Source organism: Poecilia mexicana, unplaced genomic scaffold (genome assembly GCF_051168715.1).
Source record: "Poecilia mexicana isolate PSO_F unplaced genomic scaffold, ASM5116871v1 scaffold_9, whole genome shotgun sequence".
Taxonomy (NCBI): domain Eukaryota; kingdom Metazoa; phylum Chordata; class Actinopteri; order Cyprinodontiformes; family Poeciliidae; genus Poecilia; species Poecilia mexicana.
In genome coordinates this window covers 31,242,321-31,255,886 of record NW_028263378.1, presented here as the reverse complement: position 1 = coordinate 31,255,886, position 13,566 = coordinate 31,242,321, and positions in this window count along the sequence as shown.

The window sequence follows — 13,566 nt, the reverse complement described above, 5'->3', positions numbered from 1 at the left end:
TTTAGATTGATTCGGGGGGGGGGGTGTCTTTTCTTTTGTTTGCATGTTTTCTCTTTTGCTGCGCATTTGCACCTGTCGGCCACCGTACTATTGGCCAATAGTAGACATAGAAGGCAGCTCTCATTAACATAACGATGCAGCAGAAATACAGCAAGTAGAAAAAGACAAAGCAAAATATCTATTTTTCATAGGGGAAATAAGAAAGAAAATATATACATTACTTGACAAAAACTCATGTGTAAGGAAAAGTAAAAACTAAATATATATTTATGCTTTTATTTCTTATTAAAATATATATTTATGTTTTTATTTCTTATAAACATATATATTTATTCTTTTATTTATATATTTATATTTTTTATTTCTTAAGTCAGATATATATTTATTCTTTTATTTCTTATGATGTCGGATACATACATATATTAGAGGTGTGCCGATCGATCGGTCACCGATCATAATCGGGCCGATTTTCGTGAAAAAGTGCATGATCGGTGATCGGCGATCATTGTCTCTTTTACCGATACCGATCACCTGCTTCTCATTTCGCAGCCTGCTTGTGCAGCTGGTCTCCTCTTTCCTTCACTCTGCGCAAACGCGCAACAACAAATCCTAAGCGATGTGGAACTATAACGCACTGAGTGAATGGGGAAGTTTGCGTGTTGTGGGGAAAATTGAAGCACGTCAAAAATGCATCAACACAACGAAGCTAATACGACATAAAAACAAAGCCATACTTGACGGAGTTTGGCTACATCGAGGATCACTGCAGTAAAAAAGACATACGGAGGATCAGACAGCAGGTAAAGCAGCGCACAGCTACAAACACTCACCTGGATTAGCATGACGGTCAGAAAGCTAAACAAATAACCCGCAAAATGATTTAAGTCTTCGAGCTGCGATGTAAGACGCTGGTTCTGCTCTTGCTGTTGAACCGCTGCTACGCTACAGGTAGTAATATTTGACAGACGGAGCTTCGCTTCTGCTCCACCTGGTAGTGACTCTCACACCGAACCTCTGCTTAAAGCTGCAGCATCTAACTTAAAAAAATACATTTTACCTACATATTAAAACTTTCGCTGTCCTAACATGAGACAGATAATCTCTAAAAAAATAATCGATCTCCTCCCTGTTCTGCATAATTACTCCGCTCAGTCAGAAACAGCCAATCAGAGCTAGCAGTAATCAGCTAGCCGCCATGCTATCAGGAAGTTTTCATTCAGTAACTCTGGATTGTTTATTGTAATGGATCCTGTTTTTGCCTTTGAATGTTAAGTTTTATACTTGAACTTCTTGGCAATGTTGAGAGGTTTTATTTTGGCTCTTTGCATTATTTAGCCTCTTCAGAGCCTTCATATGTTATCAGTCTGTTAAAGATAGTATTATCAATACCAGTACAATTTGCACAATGCCTGTTTTGTTTAGTTTTCTTCTTGAAAAAAGTTATTAAAAACAGGTTTTTGTCTAAATTAAGGTGAATTCATGGTTCCTTTTTCCACATAATGTAACCGGTAGTGTTTATGATAAAAATAATAATAATTATTATGTGATCGGTATCGGTGATCGGTATCGGTGTATCGGCCCTCATGGGTGATCGGTATCGGTATCGGCAGGAAAAAACCTGATCGGCACATCCCTAATATATATATATATATATATATATATATATATATATATATATATATATATATATATATATATATATATATATTATATATTGCACGGATTTATTGCAAGATCCGTGCAATAAACAGCTATGCCTTACCAGTAATCAGATACCCTGCCGGAATAATTAGCTGGCCAATGGAAGAGATAAAGGCCACGGACGTTAAGACTCGGAAGCTACTAACCATGCATGGAGGGTTCCACCCCAAATCCAGCACCCTGAGACTGTACACAAGCCGTAAGGAAGGAGGCAGAGGACTAGTGAGTGTGAGAGCCACTGTCCAGGATGAAACATCCAAGATCCATAAATACATCAAGGACAAAGCCTCAATGGACGATGTGCTCAGCGAATGTCTCAGACAATGGGGAACAGAGGACGAGGTGCTGGAGGAACCATCATGGGAAGACAAGCCCCTACATGGGATGTACCACCGACAAATAACTGAAGTGGCTGATATCAGGAAATCCTACCAATGGCTGGAGAAAGCTGGACTCAAGGACAGCACAGAGGCCCTCATCCTGGCCGCCCAGGAACAGGCCCTAAACACCAGAGCAATAGAGGCTCAGATCTACCACACCAGACAAGACCCAAGGTGTAGGTTGTGCAAGGAGGCCTCTGAGACAGTCCAGCACATAACAGCAGGGTGCAAGATGCTGGCAGGGAAAGCGTACATGGAACGACATAACCAAGTGGCGGGCATAGTGTACAGGAACATCTGTGCCGAATATGGACTGGAAGCCCCGAGATCAAAGTGGGGAACACCCCCAAAGGTGGTGGAGAATGACCGAGCTAAGATCCTGTGGGACTTCCAGATCCAGACAGACAAGATGGTAATGGCGAACCAACCGGACATTGTGGTGGTGGATAAAGAACAGAGGAAAGCCGTTGTGGTGGATGTAGCAATACCAAGTGACCACAACATCAGGAAAAAGGAGAAACTGGAGAAATACCAGGGCCTCAGAGAGGAACTGGAGAAGGCCTGGAAGGTGAAGACCACAGTGGTGCCTGTGGTCATAGGGGCCCTCGGGGCAGTCACCCCCAAACTGGAGCAGTGGCTCAAACAGATCCCAGGAACAACATCAGACATCTCAGTCCAGAAATGTGCAGTTCTAGGCACAGCCAAGATACTGCGCAGAACCCTCAAGCTCCCAGGCCTCTGGTAGAGGATCCGAGCTCAGAGGATGAAAGAGACCACCCGCGGAGGGTGAGAAGGGAATTTTTTTTTTTTTATATATATATAAAATTTTCTTTATTTAGTCATTTTTTGTCATAGTACCCCCAAGAATTTAAAACTACTTTCACCACTGCCTAAAACTAGTAGTCATTTAGACAAGCTTTATAGCTGTGCTTATGTACAGTTCTTTTTTTTCCCCTTTGTGTGATTATGGTTGTCCCCACTTAAATTAATAAAGATTATTTCTATTTTGATGTAAAATGGCTCACTAGCAAGATGCTTAAACCATCCCCTCTACCCACAGGTTGGCGGAGGGAGGCATTGAGGAGGATCACAACATACAGGAACCAAGATTGGGGTCAACAGGTATTACCACTGATGTTCAAAACCTCTCATCTGAAGGACTGCAAAGTGTAAACGTGTTAAATCCCTCATCAAGGTGAGGAGCCCATATGAAGGGGGACCAACTTCTCCTCTTAAAGTTTTGCCTGGCGAGGCTCCATAGGTGAAATCTCAGCCACCAGGTGTTTGTCAGCATGTCCCTTCTCCATGCCTGGCTTCAGAGTAGGGCCCCAGTGACCCTCCTCTGGCCAAGACATACTGTTTCCTTTGGTGGCAATCATTGTAAGGAGTGTTTGGGCTGAACATTATCTGATCCCTCATCTAGGACCTTTTTGCCTTGGGTGACCCTACCAGGAACATGAAGCCCTTGACAGTTTATCTCATAGAATCATTGGTACACTCAAACCCCTCCACCATGATGGCAGGTGGAAACCCAGGGCAGGGGATCCCACAAGGTTTGGAATACACTCTGCTGTCTCCTTTCTTCAAACTGAGGGCTCTCTCACTGGTCTACTAGTCCAATGGTGTTGACTCAGTCCACCACTGGACTCAGCATGTCATGCGTGTCAACCATGACATGCCACAATGTCAACAACCTGTAAGCTTTTGCATTTTGCATTTTCTTTTGGTTTTTCCTCTGTGGATGACATAGTGACTGGATTAAACAGATCCTTAAAGTGTTTCTTCAACCATCTGAGGATGTCCTCGTTTGTCTGACTCTATAGTTCCCCTCCCAAAGCATTCATTGCTTGTCCAATTTTCCCTTATCTGAGTCACTGTATGATTTTTCAGAACTTTCATAAGGCCAACCAAAAGTCTCCCTCCATGGCCTCTCTGAATTGCTCCAGTTCCCAGTTTTTGGCTTTTGCAAAAACCAAAAAAGGTAGTCTTACCTATCAGCTGCTTCAGGAGTCCAACTAAGTCCTAAAGGCCTCCTTCTTTAGCCTGATGGCTTCTGCTAGAACTGATGTCCACCAGTGCTGGTTGTTACCACGACAGGCACAAATACCCTTCAGGTCACATCTTCTGGAAGCTGCATCTGCAATGTAGGTCCTGAATATGGTCCATTTAAATTTCATGTCCTCTGCTTCCCTCAGGACATGAGATATTGTCTCCCGGAAGTGAGTAGCTTGGCTTAAAACTGTCCCACGTGCAGGAATTTATAAAATTAGGGAACTTGATGAGAAAAGACACGTTTTCCTATTGTAGTGTAACTCTTCTTTTAAATAGCTGGATTACAGATTCTGAACTGTTCAGTAACAGGTTGACGTCATCTATATCTCTCCAGGATTGATCCAGTGAAGAAATATTAAAAACACTGTCCACACATGAAGGCTCTAAAACTTTTTTTTTTCACTGTGCTAATGAAGTGGCAAAACCTTTATGCCTTGCTAAAGCTCCATAGAGACAGAAAATGATGAATAGCTTGCACCCAAATTCATATTCACATTTAAATGCAGTTCTGCCACATATTTGACAATTTAAAAAGACTCAGTTTAAGAATAGTAATAGTATGTTTTATTAAAAGCTGTTTGCTATTGGAAAAGTTGTAGAATGCAGTTTACACAGTTTAAAGATTTTGTCTTGAGCTTTAAGCTAATATATGTATATGTTCTGTATAACATGAAGTCTAGGGCAACATGGAGAAAAGATCTATCAGACTAAGTTACCAATGATTTCACAAAGCTGAATTTTGAACAGCATCTTTGCTGCCTAGGTACATGCAGCACTCAGCAAACACGGTGTGTGGAGGGGAAATGCTGTGGTGTTTTTTCAGTGAAACATCCAAATTTCCCCCTAAAAGATACAGTGGAAATCATTTTTGTTCACCCCAAAACAGAGCTCTGTTAAATGTAAAAATGAACTTAGTTCTCTCCATGTTCCTCACTCCTCCAAGCAACATTGTTTAGTTCAAACTTCTTAAATATGTGAGCTTCTCTCCTGAACACATTCACTGGAAAGCATGGCACTGGATATTTATGTTGCTTTAGGAGTGTTTTTCAGTTAGTGGGAAAACAAACCAAGCAAAGCGTGGCTGATAGGATGGGGTCCATGTCTTTTTCTAAAGATTCTGTAATTCTGGAAATTTGAACTTATTTTTCATGAATGCATTGAAAACATGTTAGTTATTTATTGTAGGTCTATGAAAAAAAACACAGTTTTATGCTTCAGTGAATGACTTGCTTTGTGTTCACACACGTATACACACAAACTGTTATGCCAAACAACCATGCCAGCAATCTCTTTCCTGTTGTTGTCGTATGTACAAGGGTACACACACCAGAGACATGCATGTACATTATTATGCAGGGTGGAGTCCCCGGCCTGCTGCATTATGCATAGGGCTCTGGGGAGCAAGACCAGTGAAGTGTGGAGCAAGAGGCCCAGGAGCAGGCAACACTGTTGGACACATGTCAACACAGTCACACCACCTCTCAATGGACCTTAAACATAGACACACACACAATCATGCAAGGTACAAAGTCAAACACACAGCTCAGTTGGCTGACAAATCTGTGCGTTCAGTCACTCATCTGTAGCCTGTCAGACAAAAATCAGCGTGATGCATTCCACATCCCGTGATTTGGTTTCACTGATGCAACCCAGCCTCATGCAACAACTCCATGGAACTTCAATCAGGGTTTAATATCACATGCATCCAGATGTCAAGCAGCTGTTCAATGCCATTTGTTGTAATTAGGCATAACAGTATGCTGTTGAGCCTCATTACACTACAGGTACTAATTGGGCTCTAAAGGTGGAAGGGAGTGAAGTAAATTCCCTACAAAAAGAAATTATTCTTTTGATGTTGATCAGCAACCGGATTCCTCACAAAACTTTACATAAAGGTCCTTGCTTCATGTGTTTTGAATGCTGTGCCCAAATCATGCCATATGAGCATGTCTGTTGACAACTACTCATTGTGTTGAACAGGCATGTGGTCTTTGACAGATAGACCTGATCATTTCCTTGAGAGAACCAGAGCTTATAGATTCTTTCTCACCCTTAAAGGACATCTCTCCTCTCATTTTGACTAGCATAGAGAGCAGACCTTCCTTCAGCCACATCATCAACTCCTTGCTATGGGTTTGACCTGCAGGCATGCCTACTGTACATCTATTCCTATACACAATGGATGGATTCAGCTGTCAGCTGCCTAAGGTCAGTTTAGGTTGTTGAATTACAAAAAAAAAAAAGAAAAAAAAACACCAGTTACCCACACAAAGAAAGCAGTGAATGTTGTATTGTTGAATATTTGTCTTTGTTCAGCAGATAGTAAAAAGGCTTTTTTGAACCCTAGAAAATTAGACAAATTTTCAGTGTCTTAGCTTACCTGCATATTAGAATCAAATTATGGTTTTAGCTCCTTTGGCATATGAAGATAAGAAGCAACGAGTTGTTGCCAAATACATTTGCTCAACTGGTTCTTTGCAGTTAAAGAGACGAACAGTTACCTCAATAAACTCCAAGAGTTGGTAGGCTATTGCTCTGGCGTAATTATACACCCCTTCTGTACATTTTTTTCGTCATTGCACAGTTGTGGTAAGAGTGCTGTTTTCAGTAATGATTTGTCAAAGGCAGGATCCACTCTGGACAGATTGTCAGTTCATTAGAGATACATACAAACATGCAAGCAGAGCTACAGAGAGAACACACTGATACTTGCATCACAATAACATGCAATAAAAACAGTTTGTTGTGGTTTTTGTTGTGTGTCCAAACCGTACCTCACCCATTGCAAGCAATGTCTTATGGAAAGGCATTTTGACATAATTATGCACAGCACTACTTATAGTAATATCCATTCTTAGCACATCAGCACAAATATTTTATAAGCATGGTGGTGGAGAGGTACAGTAAGCCATCCATCAATTGGAAGACATTTTCTTTCCTATTGAAAAAAATGCACTTGTTTTCCAAATTGAAGTTGTCCTGAGATGAATGGTATTCCTTTCTTGTTTGTCCTAGCATCTCAGTTACAGATTTGCTTGTTAATCAAATGGAATTTTATAAATTTCTTTTCATAATTTTGTTTAAATTTGACTCTTGCAGTCATTAAGGCTAATTTAATCATGAACCTATTTTAAATGGCAGTTATGAATATAAATTGTTTATTGGAAATAATATGATCAAGCAATATGCTACATCACTGGTAGATGACAGCTCTGTCTTCTCTGCCATTTTAACATTATCTCCAGTCTAAACTGTGTCACTTCAACTAGTGCAAACCTCTTATCCATATTATGTCATTTTATGAGTAGCTCAAAGTCTGTCCTCTGCATAAATAGTGATAACATCTTACACTTAGGAAACTACTATTAACAGTTATTTTAACCCAGTTAGTGTGGCCCTGTTGACAAGACATCACACCAGAATCCAGCTTCTCTTCAAGCCAAACATATTATAAACTCAAATGTAAGGCCAGCTTTGACAGCACTGTCAAAATTATTTGGTCAGAAATCCTCACAAAAAGATTCAGGGCCCGGATGGGTAATGTAAAAAAATATTTATTTTGGGTTGTTTAAAACATATTTTTAAAGATCCTCTAATGAATTATTAATTATTCAGATCAAGATTCTCCTTCCTATATTAGTTTTTCCCTAAATTGGTCTTACATGTTAGCTGGCATAACATGTAAGTTGTTGGTTTTCATCAGAGGCTGTTTTTACTTTCTTTTATTGAGAACTGAATGCATGTGTTGTTTTCCATGTTACATAAAACACACCAACAAATCTTTGATTTGAAAACTCAACCTTCCAAACCTCTAAGAGGTTCTCCAGGTGCCATGCAGTGTGATGTCAAATGCTGCTGTTTTGCCATATTTTTATTGTGTCCTTTGAAACAATGCACACAAACAAGCAGTAATCATGTGTTAATTATCAATGATATATATTTTCAATAAAATCATCAATGTTTGTAGAATTTGTATTTTTACTTTTCTTTTTCCAGAGTCCCTGGGGTTATTCAGACAAACTGCTTCTATAAATCTATAAATCTGTCAAAAGTTGCCCTTCCATTAGATTCACACTAACGGAAAAATATGACTTTTTGCAGTATAAATTTTAAAAACTGTTATCTGAATGTGTCACAGAGTGGCTGGCTTTTTTAGGAAGTGGATGCTTTGTGCCGCCTCTCTTTTCCTGTCCAGTTTTTTTCTTCATGAGTGTGCGCGTGTGCGTGTTTGAGCGGGCTGGTGGATGAGGTCCCAGGGGGCTGGATTACCCCTTTGCATGCCCCAGGCCAAGCAGCTCTTGGGGGGATTACTGTGAGACCTGCACCCTGGGTGGATTAGAGCACTGGACCTCATTTCCATCTCCTTATTTACCTCGGCCCACCAGAGGAAACGCTCAGCTGCACAGAAACATGCTAATTGATGCCGTGAAAGGCGCACAGAGGTGGATCTCTCACCCAGTGAGCTTGCTTATTAATTTATTTATTTTGAGTGGGTTTGGGGGTGGGTGGTGGTTAAGGTTTAAAGATGAGTTGTATAAAAACACTTTTTGAGTTAACTAACATACTGTTGTGTTACTGTGGTGTTGGTGGAGGTGTACTGATTGGCTGTTGAATCACTGTGCATGCATGTATGCCTCCATTGTAGCTTATTTATTGATGCTGCTTGGTTTGGTATTTATGTGTTTGTACAGGAATGACATTTAGCTGCGTTGCTTTTTGGATCTCGATTTTTATATACACTTTGTTGTTTTTGTCATTGATGCATGTGTTTTCAGTGTAACTCTGGATCACACTGCTTGTTGTGAGCTGTTTTGTGCGTGCATTGTGTGGATGCATAGGTGTCGTGGCGGAGGTGCTCATTACTTGGTGGGGTCATATACAGACATGGCCACAGCTCGAGGAGGACAGTTGGCAAGCCTATTCCTATTCCTGCAGCTCTTTAACGAGCTAGTGATGGAAAGAAAAGCCCAGTTGCCCTGGCAACCATGCTGAACTCTGACCTCAGAGGTTGGCTACCTGTATATATTAGGATCACAGTACTATGCAAATGGATCGCCAGTCCTTTCCCCCTTTCTCTTTTTCTGCCAGAATGTCCCTCTTGTTCCGTTGTCAACTTGACACGTGTGCTAACAGTGCCCTTGCTCTGAAGGGCGGGGGAGGCAAAGGAGTGGCTGCTGGGACCTCCATTAGTGATTGCTTGGGTGACAGGAACTCACACTTTGGCTTCAACTTTGCAGACATCTGACCCTCCATCCCACAGAAAATCCTTGGTGCTAGGACAGTAGATCATTAGGAGAGAAAGTGTATTCTTGTTGGGATTGGATCTATTTAGTTGTTTTGTCGGCCAATTACAACATTTTCCCATTATGCCTTGTTACACTGATGTGTTTGGGTTTCCAGATTTAATGTAAAAGCCATCTTATTAAAATCAGTCACCTTAAACATGATGCATTTTACCACCTCTGTTTCACAAACTTTAGCACAACTTCCAAAGGTCTTGATTCTCTCGTTCACTCACTTCACCTCTTTCTCCGTATTTTAAAAAGGAATGGAATAAATAATCTACAGCAATAAGTTCATAATATCAATATATTGCTATGGGTTGTAATTAGTAATTTGTAATTAATTCCATTGTATTGTTTAATACCGGTAGATGTTTTTCCACCAGTGAAAAAAATGAATATTGCAATATTGACTGATGATGTCATTTAACTAAACATGACCTGTGCAACGAGAGGCGCTATATGGTAATGCTTCATGTAGTTTTTTTCAAAAGTACCAGTAAAACAAAGAAGAAGCTGTTGACCTGGACCAGAGTCTGGACTGGACAAAATTTCACAAAATTAGCTGATATCTTCAATGAGGGAAGGATATACAGTCGTGTTATGGCCACTGGAGTTACCTGGTTATACAGAGCTTAGCTGTCTCAAATCTCCACACAGACAGACTGAACCAATCAGTTATGATAAAAAAACAAACAAACAAAAAAAAAAACTTTCAAACACCATCTTCCCAAAAACGTAAACAAGTAACTCATAGCTTAGCGCAAGCTTCAGGTTCACCTAGTTATAAGAAACAGGAGAAACATTTTCTGTCTGCACCTGGTTGATTGCTGGCATAAGGATATGATGACTACTCAGAAACATAGAGAAGAAGAAGCTAGCTGGAGCTAGTCTTGTCTGCTAACTGTTGAACATTTTAAATAATCAGTAGAAGTGAGAGTTGTAGATGCTTATTGCTCTGTGTCCCAAATCAAATATTCCTTTAGGAAAAAAAATAACAAATTATGCTCATTGTTGTAAAGCAATGCAAACTGTACTTTTAAAAGGAAGATGTCCTTAAAACAAGATTTTTAGTTTTACACACAATGTTGGAGTTCTTAAAAAACATTAGCAGTTTGTTTCATTTGTGCATTTAAGTATCTTTATTTACACTTGGTAACTGATTTCAGACTTTTTTTTGCCAAAATTAGAATGGCAAAAAAAAAAGATAAATATTAATTTATCTATTTTTATGTTTTCTATAACACACTAAGGATATTGTGATTTTGTAAAATTTTAGATATGAATATATTTTTTATTCTAGTGACTGTTTAAAAGTGAAAGTAAGTTAAGTTATTTATATATATATACTTCAAAAACATACTTATATATTTGGCCAAATCCAAAAAAGGCAAAAGCAGAAAAAAGCTTCATTTTCCTTCACCAATCCTATCACTTAAGATTTTTCCAAAGAGTGCTTTACCCTCATCTTGCAGTCATACTCATGGTTTTTAGAGATTCTATGAAGTAGAACAGAAGGCATATTGCTCAGTTATCAGGCTTGTCTTCAGCAGAACCATCTCAGTTTTGGTGTGAGGAAGATACTCTGTCTACTTTAAAGAGAAGACTGCTATTTTTTCTTTTCCTCTCAATGACTGCTTTTGGAGTTGATGTTGTCATAAACATTGTGTTGGGAGTTCAGGTAGGTGGTGAGGGTGACAGGGTGTCAAGTGCTTGTCTCAAGCGGCTGTTGGGCAAGAAATGGGTACACCCTGTTCAGGTCGCCAGGATGAACATGTAAGCACATGCTCAGACCTAAAGGTGAGCCAAAAAAGAAAAATCTATCTATCTTATAGCATGTGGGCGTGGCGTGGTTTGGCCATCCATCCATCCATCCATCCATCCATCCATCCATCCATCCATCCATCCATCCATCCATCCATCCATCTTTTGTACACCCTTGTCCCTAGAGGGGTGGGGAGGGTTGATGGTGCCTGTCTCCAGTGAACGTTTCAGGCGAGAAGCGATGTCACCCTAGACAGGTCGCCAGTCTGTCACAGTTCTGGAGTGCAAATGTCCCATTTTCAAATATGGTATGGGTCTGTCGCGTGATCTGTTCCCGCCCCTTTCACTTTGCTGCAGCAGGTGTACTTGAAATTACTTGTTTTTACAGCAAAGTAAGCTTAATGTGGAGGGCATGTTGAAAGCTGCGGGGGGCACTGTTCAGCCGTTTATTTTTGTGATTTTTGCGGCGCCCTAAGAATGCATAATTTTCACACAGGCCTGATGCGTCTGCGAAAAGCCAAATCATTTGATGGAAGCATAACAAAAAAAACTTAAAAATAAACACTATAATTACAATAGGCCTTTGTTGTGCTTAGCTTCTCTGGCTTAAAAATTGCATCAGCTGGTTTGGAGACTACAGGTGAAAATTAGAACGTAAAACTATAACCTGATATAATGTATATCTCCTCTTGTGATTAATGTTTACTGTATATCATCCCTGTTTTAAATAAAATAAAAATTGTAAATTGTATTTTTAAAACGTATCTTAACAAAGAGCCAACTCTTGGATGAAATAAATTAGTATTTGTGTGTGCAAACTTGAAATTACAGTTTTAATGTGAACATGTAACACATTGTTTTTGTAGGACTTCTTGCATCAGATAGCGATTCAAACAGTTTTAATAGTTTCCTCAAGGACAATTCAAGACAGGAATCTCTAGAATCACTTTAATTTTATTTCTGTTTAAAGTACTGTTTCAACATGTCGCGTCCAAGAACTTCACAACAATCCTCTAATGCAGTGCAGTTCAGTCTTAATGTGATAATATTTGTCCGTCCACCTATCTTTTGTTCCTGCCTTGTCTAGTCCAGAGTTGTTCAGCTGGCAGGCCAATGTGCACTGGACATATAGGAAAGGCAGAGAAAAGACAATTGAACATTTATGAACGCACACTCACATTATCGGGTACAGTCAGAATCTCCATTTAGCCCTATTTGTATGTCTTTGTACAGTGGCAAGAAACCAAAATGACTGGAAAATACCCATGCATGCACTGGAAAAACTTTTATACTCCCCACATAAAAACCTGAGTGAAGATTTGAAGGAATTTTCTTGATGTGAGGGAACAGTGTAAACCATTGTGCTGGTGTAAATCTTTTCTGAAGTGTGTTTATTCTGTTTTGTTCATCCAGTTTAACTTAACAACAGCTGATGTGTCAATTTGGATTAATAATGTACCCTTCCTATCACAAGAACTTAGTGGAGACAGACTTGCTTTACAAGAGGAGACACAGATTATCATCTGTCATATTATTGATGACTCAGCATCTGAGTTAAATACACGTACTTATGCTGTATTCTGTGTAGTAAATATAACTATCTAAATAATACTATTTACTCATTTTTCTTATTCAAAGATGAACAGAGTATTGAAACTAAAAAGTGCAAGCATTTGAATCAGCCAGTAGGAGTCACCACTGAGCAATAGCATGATCCACAAACTTCCCCTCCACAAAACCTGTTCATTGTGATGGATGGGATGCCTTGGTGAGCCAGGAGCACAGCTGCAGGGACTCGGCTATAAATTGCTCTCATGGGGTGGATGGTGAATGCTTTTGCTCACATTTGGCCAAATTTTACCCTTTTTAAATGCAAGGTGTTGATCGACAGCGCTGAGTGTCAACAATAGATCAGATTGAACTCCTCACGAAATTCCCATGTGTTAACTGGAACATTAGACTTTAGATCCTAAGCCTAGATCGTCTAAACCCTTGAAGTGCTGCATCCATGCTGCCATCCATCCACATGCTTCATGTTAGAATACAGGCTGATTTGGGGTTGGAGGTCTATGTGCCTTTCTCAGGCAGTCAAAGAGATATGGGCAGAGTGCGCACTGAATGGATTGCTATATCACAGTACTCCTTAACCCCACTTTGCAAGTCAGTTTTAACTCTCAGATGTCTGCAACACATGTCTGTGTTGCAGGCATTTATCAAGAAATGGCTTTGATTGAAATCTCTGATTTAGTCTTTCAGTGATTCTTGAGAAGTGGGACAAAATTGGTTTAAATTTTCCCCCCCAAAAATTTAAATATTCCTCATGCTTTTGTGTATTGAAATATGACAAATAATGTTTTGGAAATGTAAAGATGCTAAGGTGCAGCCTC